This window comes from Abramis brama (assembly GCF_963993115.1).
Source record: "Abramis brama genome assembly, chromosome: 1".
NCBI classification, from domain to species: domain Eukaryota; kingdom Metazoa; phylum Chordata; class Actinopteri; order Cypriniformes; family Leuciscidae; genus Abramis; species Abramis brama.
The window spans coordinates 16,475,223-16,491,820 of NC_139963.1; the positions used below are offsets into that span (position 1 = coordinate 16,475,223).

The 16,598-nt window shown below is 38.9% G+C and overlaps 1 protein-coding gene across 1 annotated transcript in view; it reads left to right on the plus strand.

Annotated features, from left to right (window-relative positions):
• The first annotated feature begins 1,877 nt into the window (after window positions 1–1,877).
• rai1 (retinoic acid induced 1) overlaps window positions 1,878–16,598 on the plus strand; it is a 57,432-nt gene continuing 42,711 nt past the window's right edge. Inside the window, exon 1 of the mRNA XM_084118343.1 lies at window positions 1,878–1,993. The gene's annotated coding sequence lies outside the window, so the exon portion shown is untranslated. The remainder of the gene's footprint in view (window positions 1,994–16,598) is intronic.

Sequence of the window (16,598 nt, forward strand, 5' to 3'; positions counted from 1 at the left end):
TGATAATGATAATTGACATTAAATGAAAATATGTTATAGTTCATAATTTGTTTTTAAATTAGTTAAGGTGTACTGCCGAATGTACTGACAAGCATTTATGATAAACTAAAATATACTTTGTATGTAATTTCTACTGAAACTTGTATATATATATATATATATATATATATATATATATATATATATATACCCTCCTTGAATTGCCACCTTAACGTGGTGGAGGGGTTTGAGTACCCAAATGACCGGAGCTATGTTGTCCGGGGCTATATGCCCCTGGTAGGGTCTCCCAAGGCAAACAGGTCCTAGGTGACAGGTCAGACTAAGAGCGGTTCAAAAGCCCTTTATGAGAAAAATTATATCGAGGACCGTGACGTCGCCCGGTATGGCGCAGCCGGGGCCCCACCCTGGAGCCAGGCCTGGGGTTGGGGCTCGTATGCGAGCGCCTGGTGGCCGGGCCTCCCCCCGAAGGAGCGACGTGGGGCCGCCTTCCCGTGGGCTCACCACCTGCAGGAGGGACCGTAAGGGGCCGGTGCTGAGAGGATCGGGGGGCAGTCGAAGGCAGGGACCTCGGCAACCTGATCCCTGGACATGGATGGATGGATATATATATATATATATATATATATATATATATATATATATATATAGTATTTTTAAATGCACATATATATCTAATATCTAATAACACATTACAGTTAAAATTATAATCAAGTACTTTACATGTTCTATACCTATGTTGGTCAACGCATCAAAATAAGTGCACTTCTTTAGCACGGCACAATATTAACGATGAGTTAAAATGTATTTGAAAGTTACATGTTGCCATTATTACAAAATACACTTTTAAAAGACTGTCAATAAAGTTTTATTTAATTAACATTATATTAACTGCAAGTTCAATTTTCTTTGAAATATACCTTTAAGGTGTGAAGTATTTGTAGAGTTTTATTCAACTCCATGAAACTTCACACATGTGAGAGATTAAAGATAACATGAAATGTCTTGAGAGGGGCAGCTTTCTTACTTGTGTTGATATATTTTCCTTTGAAACAGTAAGTTTATCAAGAGGTCATCCCTTTAAAAAAAAAAAAAAAAACATTACAACATTAAAAAAAAATTGTTCACAGCCTTGAAACAAGTTTTGCTACTCGCTTTTGCTAATCAGTTGCAGGTGACAAAGGGGGAGGTGCATTCTCCCTCTAGAGATCACCTGATTGGGCAAACATTTGCATACGCCTGTGAGTGCAGTATGAGTCATCGGCCGAGTACGCTAGCATAAATGACCTCAAAACTCCCATTTATATTTTACAGGGTCTCCATTTGTCCTCTGTTCAATTCTCAGTGCTGTCAGGGAAGAAATAATTGAAATATTCAAGAGATCTCGTTTGTGATTTTTCTCATCTACGGCTCTCTCTCCTCATCTAAGCGAACTCTTTCAACTCCCGACTCATCCACACCACACTCTTTCTCTTTACGCGCACACACACGCGCACGGTGCATTTCGCCGCTCTGATGAGAGATCGCCAACCTGTGAGACAGCCTTTGAAGCTGACATCTTTCCCCTCCATCTCTGTCCTCTCTCTCCCAGCTAGAGCAGGTGGTCTCCCCCCTTCACAAATCAGCATTCACACACACATTCGCTGGCTTGCGAGCCCCCCTGAGCTAATTCCATTATACATTCCGTCTGGAAGTAAGAGAGGACTGCCCTCTAATTGCTTTCTTATCCCCCTGAGCCCGCTTTCTCTCCTTTACGCTCGTCTCTTCTCCTCCAAACAGCACCCCCAACCCCGTTCGGTCCACCCCCAGCCCCCGCCCCGCTCCGAACATGGCAGCAAAGGGAAGGAGGAAAGTGAAATAGAGCGAGAGAGACTAGGAGAGAGAGAGACAGGGAGAGAGAGACGAGTCTGCCACTGACAGGGAATATCTGCCATTTTCCGCGTTGCAGGAGGACCTGATCCAGAGGACCGGGATCAAGGCACAGGCACCACCGCAGGTAGAGACGCATGTTTCTCCACATTTAAGGCGCTTAATGTCAGTGCGAGCGGATGGATGGATGGATGAGTGGCTGGGACTGAGCGCTGCTGTGCGTCTCCAGAGCCGCATGCATGGGGACAGGGGGGCGTGTTGGATAACAGGCTGCACATGTGTTTGCCGTTGCGCTCAGAGTCTGATCTGAGTTCAGTTTAGTCCTGCACTAATCGCGTTCCGAATTATTGTAAGGTAAACTACGGCACTGATCTCAAATCAGGAAACTCTTACTATAGCAACAGATGCTGTACGAGAGGGATAGTAGCCTAGCTATGTTTGTATGTTGTGTTGGCGTCAAAACTGTATTTGGTATGTGGTTCGACTCATAAACTCTTAAAAATCTTCTCTTCCAAAAGAAACGTTCAGTGAATATTCATAAAGAACCTGTTTACACTATAAAGTGCAATGGAATGATTCCATTAAAGGTTCTTCATGGAACCGTCGATGCCAATAAGAAACCTTTATTTGTCAAGAGTGTAGAGCTATGTGAGTATTTCAATATTAAAAAGCAGTTTTTTAATATTCTATCTAAACGTAAAACACGTGCAATTTGTCCATGGATCCGCTGAAATGTGAGCTATATTTGGAGGCGAAATCAAAAGCAACTCAAAACTATGACGTGCTCTTGTGTTTATATCGAAGACGCATTATGCAAATGAAGAGTGTGTTGCGCTTTATATGGAAATGTGTTTGTGTGATTCTGTGAGTAAGATTTAGTGATGAAAGCATCGTATCACTTATATGCATGGATCCGCAGACGAAATGTGTGAGGCAAAAATCAAAAACAACGCAAAACTTCATCGTTTATTTCAGACTGCAGTTTAGACTGCAGTGTCACAGCTGACTGATATTGATGCTCTGGACGGCCCCTCTCCGCAAGAATCCATTTAGAGACGTGTGTGTGTGCGCGCGCGCGCGCGCGTGTGACTGACAGGCGGAGAGCGCTGTGTGTTTGTGTGTGTGTTGGTATGTGTGAGATGGACAGATACGGAGTGGAGAGAGGTGAGATGAATATGAAGGCGGGGAGAAAAATGGAGGGATAGCATGAATATGTGAGTGAATTACAAAAGAGGAAAAATTGATACCAACATCTGCAATAACATACTAGACGCATCTACTGGAGAAAAAAAAAAAAAAGGTCGCAACTGTATTCCCAAGGTTAAGAGCGTCACTCTGCATGTAAAATAACCCAATACATCAGCAGACTAGATCATGTGCCAAACGCTTGCTGGGGGAGGCGTATGATCACAATCTTCTATCACAGGATGAGTCATATTATATTATAAATAAATTCCAGTAAAAATACGAGATAGAATACCATATAAATGATGTAACATTTAATATTATTATTTAATGTTATATTAATATTTAATATTATTACATACCACCATATCATATTATATCACTGACTATATATATTTTTTTGATGATCCAGTAAATTAAATATTTCACATTTAGACTTTTTGCATTTAGAACGTGATGAATACAAACCAAAATATATCTCTAAGCTGCCAGTAAAAAATAATATTTTGATATATACCTATATTTACCTTAATCTATTTTTATTTTCCATTAAAATATTTAAGCATCATACTTATACGTTTGATATCTAAACAAGATATATTTAACTGAGAAGCAAAATATTCTGACATTTCAGAGAGTATACCTTTCCTACTCCACTGACATAAATGTTCTTATTTTAAACACAACCCTTACTATTTTTGTTAGACTTGTGCTTAAAATGAAATTAAATACATATAGTTGAAATAATAATAATAATAAAAATGTTTTCTTACTCCAATGACATTCTTATTTTAAACACAAACCTTACTCTATTTTTACCTTATGATTTATGCTTAAAATGAAATTAAATAAAATAAATATAGTTGAAATAAATAATAAATAAATAGTTTTAAGTATTAAGTTTTACTGAGTTTTTACTACATTGTTCTTACTCCAGTGACATTCTTATCTTAAACACAAACCTTACTCTATTTTTTACCGTATGATTTATGCTTATAATGAAAGTAAATAAATAATAAGTAGGCCTAAATAAATTGTTTTAAGGATTAAGTTTTACTACATTTTTTACTACATTTTCTTACTCCAATGACATTCTTATTTTAAACTCAAACCTTTCTCTATTTTTACCTTATGATTTATGCTTATACTGAAATTAAATAAATAAATATAGTTGAAATAAATAATAAATAAATAAATAAATAAACACATTGTTTTAAGGATTAAGTTTTACTACATTTTTACTACATTTTTCTTTCTCCGATGACATTCTTATTTTAAACACAAACCTTACTCTATTTTTACTTTATGATTTATGCTTTAAAAATAAATAAATAAATAAATACTGGAAAACAAGGAAAAAATAACGATTAAGAAAATGATTTTGCACTGCAATGCCTATTTTTTTGAAAATCAAATGAAAAATATCAAGCAAATTAAAACTTGATGATGCAAATCAAAAGATCAGATTATCATTGTGGTTTCAGAGCAAACCCAGCTTCACAAATAAACACGACACAGAGCTAAAAATGACATTATAATGACTCTGAATTCTGATTGGATGAGCCACATCAAAGCTGTTCCAAAATAGCCGATATAAACACTTCCAGTGAATTCTATATTAATGCGGCAAGTTGTGACGTTGCCCTGCAACCATAAACCGCTAAACCCTGCTTCACGTTTCTGCCCTCAAAAACAAGTTCTTGGCCATCTTGACTGACTCTGTATTTGTGCAGTTTTCCATATTTTCTCATTGCTCTCATGTGTAAACAACATAACGCAGTCTTGCCTGTGTAAATACAGCTATACCGCGCATATATCATGCAAAATCTGTAAAAGCTGATAAATTTCAACCGCCGCACAGTCTATACCATCACATCGCCCAGCCCTACATGGTGCTATATCGTATTTTGTCAGTGACTATAGCGTGGAGGCTGATGCAATCCACTGAAACTGTCACACACCTGAGGGTCAGTCAGAGAACAACCATGAAAAACAGAACGAGAGAGAGCGAGAGAGAGAGAGAGAGAGGGGTATCGGAAACCGTCGGCTCTTTCAAGAATAGAAGGTGATGGGAAAGAAATTAGATAGAGGCGGTGGGAAAGAGTAGACAGAGAGAGAGAGAGAGAGAGACAGACGGATATGAGGTGAAGAGAGGAAAGACAGCACCCCTCCCCCTTCCGCTGTTTTCTAGGTGCGAGAGTCCTGAGCAACAATCTGGCACGGCTCAAAACAGATCCATAAGGTCAGGACGGGGCAGAGCGAGCGAGGGAGGAAGAGAGGAGAGGAGCGATGGAGGAATTATTTATCTCCAGATGCCGCTGTCTATGCAGCACTGGGCTCAGCAGTCTTTTTACAGGAAATGAATGGATGAAGAGAAGAAATAAACAACAAACTCGACGGTCAGGGGGTCAGATGTGTGACGCCGTAATGAATCGACGCCACGGGAACGTTTCACGAATGCGCCAGGCTCAGACGTCTTATAACCGCGATGTCATATTTACAGACGAGTGATCTGCTTGAAGTTGAAGTGTGTGATTTCTGCTCTAGTAGTGGCAGTGTAAAAAATAATAATTGTTTCCTAACACGTTTCCTTGACACTCCCCGCCATCTGCCATTGGCCAATCAAACAGACAGTCTCGCCCTAAACTCAAAGCATTGGTTGGGTCAATGTGCACCACTTACTTACATGATTTTATGTAATATAATGTTATATAATATACATTTTTCAATTGTAGTCTTTTAAAAAGGCAGCTGAAATAATAAACTAAGTGCAATGTAGTGTTGTCAGAAATATAGGTTTTTCGATACATGTGTTCGATGCATCGATACTGAAATATCTGAAACGCTTCCAATACTCATTTTCCGCAGAATAGATATACGATACCAGCTGCACTTTCTCTCTCTCTCATCTCTCCGACTCACTCGCTTCATTTGCTCCGGATGAATATTGATGCTGTTAAAGGGCTTGAATATCGACATGAGATTGCGTGTATTGCGCATAATCTTACTCATTCCCATAGATCTTGTGCTCACACCCAAAGTGCGCTAACATAAAGCCACCTCTCAGTACTAAATTGAGTTCTTTTATCGCTGCTTATTGCGCTTAAACAGTCAAAAACACACAAAATAATGTCAAAATGCCGGTCTTGGCGAGCATTCATGTAAACACAGTTGTTTTATGTGAACGTAAACAGTTGAGAAAGAAAACGCATGTGTAACGGTATAATGGATCGATGTGTCGGCTCTTAAAGTGACAGCAGCCTAATATTCCTGCTGCCAAATTATGAGATAATATTAAAAATATCTATATGGCAGCTTTTCCCCGTGGTATCAATGTCAGAATTGTGGCCAGTGAAAATGCTGAGTGGCTTGTAACTTTGGAAAACCACTAACGACAGTGGTGACCAATAAAGTTAGTCAAGCCCTGTTTGTACGGGTAATTAAGTAAAAATTATTCTTTCTCGGCACACATTGTTGGCTAAAACCCGTTCACACCAAGGACAATAACTATGATAATGATAAAGATATCAAAAAATCATTCTCAATATAACAGAACAGCAGAGTTCATGCCACAACTGTAACAATAACGGCACAGAGAAACAATGTTGGTGATATCACTTTCAGAAGAACGCTTTTTTCCAGCGGATTAACGATAAAAATATTGACAGCCAATCAGAATCCATGCTGCTTCAAAGACCTCAAGCATTTAATGCGACAGACGACAAAACTGCAGCACGAGCTTATAATAAACAGAACGATGTCGTCCACTGCTGTTGACGCTAATATAGTTATCTTTATGATTATCGTTCTGAGTGTGAACGGTCCTTAATGTGTGATCTGGCTTGATCTCTCGTTTTCTGGGCCATTAATTGTGGACGTGCATGTTTGTGTAACTGTCTGTGTGTGACTGTGCGTTATGGACTCATGCCCTGTTGTTTCTGATTGTGTGCGTGTTTACGCCCCTCATTTCCACGTGTGTCTGATCATACACATCTGTGTGCGATTGGGAGCGTGTGACGCATGGCGTTGGTGGTGGGCCTGTGCTGCACGGTAAAATCGCTATGGATGTCATCCAGCTCAGTGGAAGGTCATCTAGCGTTTCTCCAAATAGATCCAGCCTTCATTTCCACTCCACAGCCGCTGTATTTACCAGTCCACTGGCCCAGAACGCTAGTGCACACACACATGCGCACACAAACACTCCTGCTTCCTGCCACGCCTCACTACTGACAAACCGAATGCTGAGAAACGAGTACTTAATAAAAATAATTAATTTTTAATACAAATTATTGATGTTTGCTTAATTTGTTTTGAAGGAAGTAACGTTTCCAGTGCTTTCCATGGCTTAGTGTTTAGCGCAATTGTACTGAAACTGCATCACTCACGTGGGCAATACGTGTTTGAGTCCAGTGGTTTCTAGGGTGTTCTAGGAAGTGTTATTATCACTGATGAATTGAAAATATTTAATGTTTTTTGTATATTTTATAATAAAAATAAATATATAAAAAACTAATATTACTGTGAAAATTGAAACAGAAAAAAATTTATTGTTATGACTTTAGAGCTAAGTAAAATACAATTATTTTTTAAAATTTTATAGTTTCATTTTTAGAAAATATTAATGTATATTGTAAAACTTTCCATTAAACATGATAATGCCACTGTATAGTAATAACAAAAGATTTTTAAATGATACCAGTTAACTTTGGCAGCCCTAAATTAATAAAACAATAGTAAAATAATATCAACAAATAAACATGACTAAACAAACATTAAATGATCATTTGTTTTTTAAATAAAATCATTTTCATCTTAAAACGAAAACTAAACAAAACTGAAAATTCAAAAAAATCAAGCATAGCGTAAGTTGTGGCAGGTCACGTTCGTCAAGCTCACATCAGTTGACTCTCAGCTATTGCATATCACTGTCTCCATATATGAGATATTATATTATAATTATATTATAATCAGTATTATCAGCAGCTATCACGTTTCTCAGGAGCGAATTACCCTCCTCCACCCCCAGCTCCTCCTCTCGTCCAGTCAGGATTGGCATTCTGATTCCCCTTTGAATCAGAATAAATTCTTGAATTATGTTGTACATTAAAATATTGAATTAATGATATCTGCAATACATTTATGTTGGTTCTGTTCTGTTTACCCTAAGGGGGGTTATTGCTGCTCTTATCTATGCTAGGCTGCATGGATGCATGGAGTTCTTGCCCAGAGCAGAACCATACCGCCAAAACTAACTGCTAATTGTCAATCGTATTTGACGATAGTCGTCCTGAAAGGACTAGCTGGTTCAATCTGGTTACTAAGGTGTTCTGGGTGGTAGCTAGTGTAACCCCTCCACCCCTCCAGTTCTACTCGCTCTGAGCGGGATTCGAACCGCGGTTTCCACGCTAACAAGGACGCTAATGACCGCAGCCTCCTGAGGCCAGGAGAGTGAGGTTTACACACACAGTCTGAGTTACACTAGGGTTACTCAAACGTCTCTCTGATATATTCCAATACATGATTAAAGTCCTTCCTTCAGTGCAAGTCTTAGAGTGTTCAAATAACAGCGCAACTTCCTCAACAAGCCACGCGATGTGAGGTTCATTCATGTCCATGGCACAAATAATAATCCGCTAGGGTTTAATATTTAGGGTTAATGGTTTAGAACAAACCCTTAACCCTGAGTGTGAGCAACAATTATAGCCATGCATTACAAAGGACAGTAATAAGTGGAAAAGGGCATAGAAATATTTGGCAAATATGGCAAAGCTCAAATCTACTGGTTCAGGTGGAACTCACAGGTTTGAGTCTCCGCAGAGACCGAGTGAAAGCATTTGCATGTGATTTATTTGTGTCCCAATTCTGACTGTATGTGATCCATACCACATCCCCTCGGGAGAGACCAGCTGCACAGACCAATTTACCACCTAGCATCAGCACATCCCGGGCCACGAGTGTGCGACACTATCAAGGGCACCTACAGGTGGTGTGAGATCTCCAGTGGCGTTGTTCGATCTCTTCCGGAGTCCGCAGAGCAATGAGGGGGATTGCGTGGGATTTTTTAACGACTCTCAGGGGCCGGTGAGAACAGATGAAAGGGGGAGGGGGGATTTTAAGCCGTACTGTTGCAGATGATTTTTTTTTTCTCCATGATCACAGCAGCACAGGAGCATTTGAAAAGTTCTGCGGCCTCAAACAGCCGTTTGAATTATATAACCGTTAGAAGCAGGGCGAAGGCGCATAGTCTAACGTTAGCGTCAACAAGGACCGCACAACAAGGTACTATAGTGAAAAAGGGGTCTGCTTTTGAAAAGGAACCAAAAACTAATCCTTTCATAGCACTACAAAAGCTGACAACTGCGTTGGTTTGATTTGAGAAGATCTCATGGCTTGTCTTCACTGGCAGACACGATTAGTTCAATGTCTATAAGGATTGCTGCGTCAAACAGTATGTATGTGTCTTTGTGTGTGTGTGTGTGTGTGTGTGTCGGGGTTGGGGAAGGAAAGAGACGATCTCTTGGGGGAAGACGTGTATCGGGACAGTAAAGTGGGCCATGAATACACATCTCTGTCTTAGATTTGGAAAACGCTGTTAAGCCTCTTTAATTGCACAAACAGTAATTTCTCTGTCCTCTCCTCATTGTACATGGCAATAATCCTTTTCTAAATTTAATTGAAAAAAATCACATCATTACATTTACTTGAGAAGCAAAATTGTACAATATATTAAGACCTGTTTTGTAAAATATAGCTTGAATTAAGAATACATCTAATACAGTTTAGTGAGGTTTGTGCTTAAAACACAAAAAAACAAAAACGACGCCGACAGGTTACTTTTTATATGAAACAAAGTCTCAGCTTTGAAATTCTGTAAATTTTATTACAAAAGTCCGTTTTGATGCTCTTAAATGTGGCGTGACAGATCGCTGTAGCGTTTAGAAGGTATGTTGAAAGATACAGTAGCCTACAGCTTACAATGTCTCGTTCGATGATTGTTTCAAACGCGGAACAATATGTCACGTAAAGCCATTCAATGACCTATAGCTAGAAAAACTTTATTGAGGAGCATTTTGCGAAATAAATGCACTATATTACATATTTATTATATTTTTTACTCTTGTATCATTAAAAATGAATTGTTAATTATAACCTTTAATAATAATACCAGCAACTTAGGGTACGTTTACATGACAACGATATGCTTAAAACTGAGAAGTTTTTCCTTTGAGTTTTCCGCATACAGACGACACCATTGTCAAAATCTCTTTTCACACGGATCCGCGAAAACGTCTAAAAACCCTGTATTCTGCTGCCAGGCCATTAGATGGCGATGAAATACGTAATACGCATGATGCATGACGTCATCGTTTTCAGAGATTCGCGTTTTTGTTGTTTACACGGAGACCGTTTTCAAAAACTTGCACTTTGAAACCCGTTTTCAAAACTTTGCATTTTCAGGCACCCAAAACGCCTTTGTCATGTAAACGGGCGGCCAAAAGCATAAAAAGTTTTACGTTTTAATTTAAAAAACGGTGTCATGTAAACAGCCCCTCAGTTGAGAGAGATTTGTTTCCCAGACAGCAACATAGTGGCGGCCCACATCTGGTACGCATTGAATCCACACGCAAGAATTTTCAGCCCAGGTATTTGGCTTTCAAAATCCACTTGGTTAAAAAAAAAAAAAACCTGAGAGAGCACGTCTGAACTGTGCGTGGATACAGGCCACCACCAGCAGCGGAAAACAATGCCCTCGGCACTTCAACGTCGGCAAAGACAATGGGTGCCCTGCGCCGCCGGCGCTGATAATGGTGCAGGCACGCTGCCGACACACACACGCCACGTCAAAACAGAGTGAAAGAGAGAACGAATGGGAGAACACTGCAGATGAAGGGACGCAGACAGCAGAGATGCCCAACCCACTGCCTGTCTGTCTGATGTGTGCGTTTGCGGCCGTGTGTGTAATCATGAGTGCGTGTGTAGGCTGTAGTGCTTCCATCGCCTGGGAGGGCCCGTCAAAGAGGACACCACGAAAGCTGGGGTGACAGAAACACACCCCTCCTCCACAAAAACACGCGCATGCACAGGCACGCTAGCCGGCCAGAGAGGCCGCAGACTGCTCTCGGCCGTGTGACGCTAACTAGCCGCGCTTCCATTATTAATGTCAGTCATACTCCGGACACACTCGCGGTGCATTTAGCCTGTCTGTACTCATCGACGCACACACAAGGACAAGCAAACATTCTCCTCTGCGTCTCGGCTCGCCTCTAGACTGCTAACACCCGTGTCCTGCTACAGGCGATCAGGGTGTAGAGCGCTGCACACTGCTGTCTGTCTCTGGGCTTTTGTGCGGAGAAGTAGGCTATGCTCCAAAATAGCACCCTACCGTACTACTCATACTATTTGCAGCATTACAGAGCTTGCAGAGCTTGGGATTTGGAATACCCAAATAACCTACTACATTTGCCAAAATGTGCAGTACTATATAATAGTAGGGTACAACGGGGCTAAAGGCACACCGGGGTAAAAGGCTCCTTTGATTTTGTTTTCCTCTAAATCAGTAGATGGCACAAAAACTTGTGCTTTTTTAAGGTGCACGTGGAAATTTGTCTGATCCTTGACGCGATCGCGGGCAGCAGCGCAAAGTTGATTCTGTGCTAATTTGATCTAATATTTTATGTTTTTAAAATGTTGTAGATTTAAGTAGCAAACGAGAATCGCTTGTTAATGATTGCTTGTAGAATCTTGTTGATGATTTTCAGTTTTGTTCAAGGTAATTAAAGCAACAGTTTTTCAATAATGGAAGAATAAAAGTATTTGGTAGTATGGTATTTGGAGTAAAAAGCGCCCCTGGTTTTTGGGCGAAAGGCACAATTATAAACATTATAATTAATATCTGGCTAACTTTTCCATTTGTTGACATGACATGGTTAGATTCAGAGTCAGATGGTAAATATCATATTTTAAGTTGGGTGTCCAGCTTAGAGATAATACCCATATTTATAATGACACCATCATATTTAAAAATATGATATTAATCATGTCATATAATAAATTTAATGTTACTACTGTAAATCTATATTAAATTATTATAGGATCTCATTCAATGCTTTCAGAATCTTTACTTTTTAAAATAATTTTATGTATTTTTTAAATATATTTTATATTAACATATTTTAATGTCTATTAGTATAGTATATTAGTATATATATTGGACAAATGTAATTATTTTATTTACATTCACTATTCACTAAAGAAAATAGTGCACACTTTGCTAAAGTGGTTGTTTTGAACATTATTAAAAAATATATTATTTTAGCTAAAGTATTTGTATAAATACAATGTGCCCGACTCGCCACCTCATATTTATACGATTTTTAAACAAAATAAACCACTTTCTTCTTTTTTTCTTTGGGAGTAGTGAAAAGCATGTTTCCCTTAAGGTGTGCCTTTAGCCCCGTTGTACCCTATAGTGTATAATATACAACAAAGCACATTGTAAATTTGTTCATAATTTCATACTAACGTACTACTCTTATTTTTGTAGTATGTGTATTGTGCATGAAGGGAGCTTGCATACATGGAATACCAAATAACCTTCAACATTTGCCAAAATGTGCAGTATACCGGTTATTTTAAAAGCACCATACTAACATACTACTCACACTATTTCTGCAGTATGCAGTATGTACTGTATATTGCACATTAAGAGAGTTTGTATGCATGGAATATCAGAATGACCTATTTGCCAAGTATTTGTAGAGGCCTAATATACAACAAAGCACATTGTAAATATGTTTGGAATTGCATATACTACTCTTATTATTTTTGCAGTATGTAGCATGTATGTTGTGCACGAAGGGTGGTTGAATGCATGGATTACCAAATAACCTACTACATTCGCCAAAATGTGTAAAATATAGGGGAGCACAGCTATGGTTAGAATTGCATACTAACATTTACTCCTCATGCTTCTGCAGTATGTATATTGAGAACAATTTTCTTTATGCAAGAAGTTTCTAGATGACCTGGCTGCTACATTTGCCATATGTTTAACGGCTATGTTTAAAATAGCATACTGTACTAACACACTACTCACATGCATGTGCATGATGGGAGTACCAGTTTGTATGCATGGAATACCAGGATGACCTACTACATGCACTAAAATGCACATTGAGGCCGTGTTTGGTATTGCATACTAACATTTACTATTTTTTCTGCAGTATGCAAAGACCCATTTATTTCCAAGATGCGACACCTTTCATTAAATTAAGCATGCAACATGTGAAAGCATACTGCTGTTTGAACTGTTTAGTTTATTGATGCATAATGCATACTAGTGTTCCGTTGAAAACAGCCATAGACAAGCAGGAGCAGCAGCAGACATGTATGTTGTAGGTAGTGAGTGTGATTAATCACAGCGTCGCTCTCTCTCTCTTTCTCTCACACACACGCACACACCTTTGTAAAGGACCGATGAGAATATGCCATAGTGCGTGTATTTTCATATGCCTATTTTCAATTTGTACACACGCACAGACACACACTCGGAATGACTGTACACTGTATCACACACACACACACACACAAATGCATCTTCAGAGTTAAAACACATGCTGCCATGCACACGCATACACATACAGAGCAATTTAAAAAGACGCGCATTCATATTCAAACACACACACACACACACACACTTACACTAATCATTTAGACCCCCCCATCTGTCTGCCTCCCTCTCCAATAGATATCTACACACACACACACACACACACACACACACACACACACTTCATTTAGCCCGACTCACCTCTCTCCCATTACACCTCTCCAACAGACACACACACACACACACACACACACACGCACAAACATGGGATCTATCAACAGAGCACATCCTCTTCACATAATCACACACAGACACACACTCATCCATTCGTCCGCTTTCTCTACCTCCCCCGCCCATACAGCTGTCTGTAGTGCTGGTGTGTGTGTGTGTGTGTGTGTGTGTGTGCGTGTGTGTGTGTGTGGAGAGAGGCAGACACAGCATTACCATGGCTGCTGTGAGTCATACTGAAGCCACACAAATCAATACTATAATAATCAACACAAACATCATGTTCTTCACACTCATGTGCGCCCACATAAACACACTCCGTTAAAAAGGTTCTTAGGTTCCACAAAGAACTTTGACTGTACGGTGCTTTGGAGACTTTAAAGGCTCTTACGTCGTATGTGCTTCAGATCAGTGTATTCGTTTGTAAGTTCTTTTAAAACACTTGAGAATAAAAAGCTCTTTTTTAAAATTCTTTTTAGTTCTAAGAGGAACCATAAATCATAGAAACATACTAACAACCACAAGCAACCACCTAATACACACCAACAACTGCATAGTGCTTACTATACCTTATGTAATATACCGGTATCACTTTACAATAAGGTATCATTTGTAAACAGTAGTTAATATATTGACTAACATGAACTAACAATGAGCAATAATTTGTTACAGTATTTATTAATCTTTGTTAGCATTAGTCAATAAACATACAGCTGTGCATTGTTTGTTCATGTTTGTGGTCAAAAGTTTACACACCTCTTGCAGAATCTGCAAAATGTTAATTATTTTCACAAAATAAGAGTGTTTTTTGTTGTTGTTGTTGTTGTTTTTAGTACTGTCCTGAATAAGATATTTTACATAAAAGATTTTTACATATAGTCCACAAGACAAAATAAAAGGAAACACGATGCATTAAGAGCCGCGGGGGTGAAAACTTTTGAACAGGGTGAAGATGTGTACATTTTTCTTGTTTAAATTATTTTTTTTGTCTAAAGAAGATACAATTAATAATAAGTACAATTTACCTCTCAGACAGCAACATAGTGCCATCCAAATGGCCCCTTGATCTTCAAATTCAAAAAGTTTTCATTGAAAGCATCAGTGAATGTTTGAACCTTTTTTAATAGTTGTGTTTGAGTCCCAACGTGTGAAAAGATGGATCTCAAAATCATACAGTCACTGCTGGAAAGGGTTCAAATATGCAAAAGATGCTGGAAAACTGAAGAATTTGCAGGACCTGAAGGATTTTTTTCTGAGGAACATTGGGCAGTTTAACCTCCCAGGACAAACAAGGGACTCAAGAACAACCATCACAAAACAAAAAACATTTGTGGATCATCCAGGTAATGACACACAGTATTGAGAATCAAGGGTATGTACATTTTTGAGCGGGGTCATTTTTATCAAATCAGCTTCTTTTTTTTCGTCTTTTTTTTTCGTCTTGTGGACTATATGTAAACATCTTTTAAGAAAATTATCTAATTCAGGATAGTACTAAATAAAAAAATAACATGCATTTTGTATTATCCCTCTTATTTTGCAGATTCTGAAAGGTAGGCTATATGCATATATATTCAGCCATGGTCAAAATGTACATAGGCCGATATATAAAGCCTTCAAAAGGTTTTTTAGAAATTAATACTTTTATGCAGCAAGGAGGCATTAAATTGATCAAAAATGACAGTAAAGTCATTTATAATGTTACTATTTCAAATAAATGCTGGAATCAACGCGTACCAGATGTGGGCCGGATATGGGTCGACACTATGTTGCTATCTGGGTTTGAACTTTCTATTCATTGAAGTATCTTGAAAAAAAAAAAAATGTATCACGGTTTCCACAAAAATATTTCCATTAAATATTAATTTTCAATAACCAGGAATGTTTCTTGAGCACCAGTTCATCATATTAGACTGATTTCTGAAGGATCACGTGACACTGAAGACTGGAGTAATGATGCTGAAAATTCAGCTTTGATAAAATAGAAAACAGTTATTTTAAATTGTAATATTTCACAATATTACTATTTTCCGATTTTTTTTTAAGTAAATGCAGCCGTTGTGAGCGTAAGAGACTTCAATGCTCGAAAAGCACTGAATGCATTGCATGTTGTGTGTTGATTTTGTTAGACGTCCTCGCACACACACACACACAAGCTCAGTCTGATTTCTACAGCGCGGTCAACGTGAGCTCGGCAGCCTCCCAGCAATTTACAGAGAAAGAAGAGAATCTTTGAGAAAGTGAATCTGTCAGATGCGAGTGTGTGTGTGTGTAATAAAAAGGGAGGGGACAAACACACACACACTAATACAGCAGAAAACAGCACCACTGCCTTCCCACGTCTGTCTATTTTAAAACCACACATCTTCCCTTTCACCCTCTCTGTTTGACCCTTTTGTTTCCATCTCCCCCTTTCTCTTTCTTCATCTCATTTCCCCAATTTCTATCTATTTTTGCGATAACAATTTCTCTCACGTTCCCCGTCTCTCTCTCTCTCTCTTGTGCTCTCTCTATGACCCTGTCTCACTCTCTCCCGCTCTCGTTCTCTCGTCTAGCTGCCAATTTTAACACTAAGCATCTCTCATGTGCATGCGCCCCACCATCCCTCTCTCTGATTCATTCCTCTCTTCCTCTTGCACTTGTCACTATCTCTCCGTTCTAAATGTGGCTCTGAAACCCTATCACCCCAATACGGCACAATAATTTATTC